The following is a 1,153-nucleotide window of genomic DNA, read 5'->3' on the forward strand; positions in this document are numbered from 1 at the left end:
GCTACCCCACAGTGATTGGTTTTGAGTAGCCCCTGTTGTACCTACTTACATTATCCATCTTATTCCCCTTCTTCCTTGGGGCTTTTACAGTATCTGGGTGCTCTATTCTCGCATGTTTTGTTTCTGCTGGATCATAAAGGGCAACAGGATTGGTTAGAAGATTGCCTCTTAGATTAGAACCTGGGCCTGTCGAGTAATTCGTCGACGTCGATGTACCAGTCTGATATTGTTGGGGCTGATAGTAAAGAGTGCCCCTTGTGGACGTGCATCTGGCTAAACCTGGACACTTATCGGGGTAAAATCTAGGGATAGGCAAGATCCTCATTATCAACCCCAAAGTGCCCCACTGTGTCTTTCCCTTTTTCTAACTCTCTAGCCAATAACTAGGTTAACTGGTTTATCATATTTCTTTGAAACTCTATCATCTGGTCTTTCATATCCTATTGAAATTTGGTCAGTTGCTCTAGCATTTGTATTTGCATCTGCTCTAGTCTCTCCAACCTTTGGTCCATTCCTTTAGTCTTTGCTTGGGTACCATAAGGGTGTTGGTTTTCTAAATTAATTGAAATAATTTTACTCAATTAGGCTCTTTCAATGTATTTTAATGCATATGATGTCATGTAATGCAAATGCATGAAACGAATGCATAAAGAGACGTTGATTTTGATTCAATACCATTTAGAAGACTTTACTAGAAAACAAACTTCCTTACACAAAACGGATGCATGTACGGCCTCACCCTTATACTCCAAGAAACATCGATCTCTTTCTTTATTCGTATGTTTAAAATAAATCTCGCAAATTTCCAATGGATGCCACTGCTAGCTCCTTTTTCTTGATCCTGGTCACGATCCATCATTTGCCCATCCTCGCAATTCTCATCAGCTCCTTTAAGGAAGTTGGAATGTTAGTGGCTCTTGAATAATCTGCTTGAATCATCGGGCCACCAAGTAACGTCAGGTACTCCTTTATCACACTTTTTTTGTTATGTTTTTTGAAATATATTCGGGCAGCCATATTATCTTCCACTTTATCAAGAAATTCGTTTTCCATGACAAGCCCTCTAATTTAGTAATCAAACTTGAATCAACACCTATTTTTATGATGAAAATACAATGTAATCAAAATGCCATGCAAACACAACAAAACACAA

This window comes from Gossypium raimondii, chromosome 8 (genome assembly GCF_025698545.1).
Source record: "Gossypium raimondii isolate GPD5lz chromosome 8, ASM2569854v1, whole genome shotgun sequence".
Classification (NCBI taxonomy): domain Eukaryota; kingdom Viridiplantae; phylum Streptophyta; class Magnoliopsida; order Malvales; family Malvaceae; genus Gossypium; species Gossypium raimondii.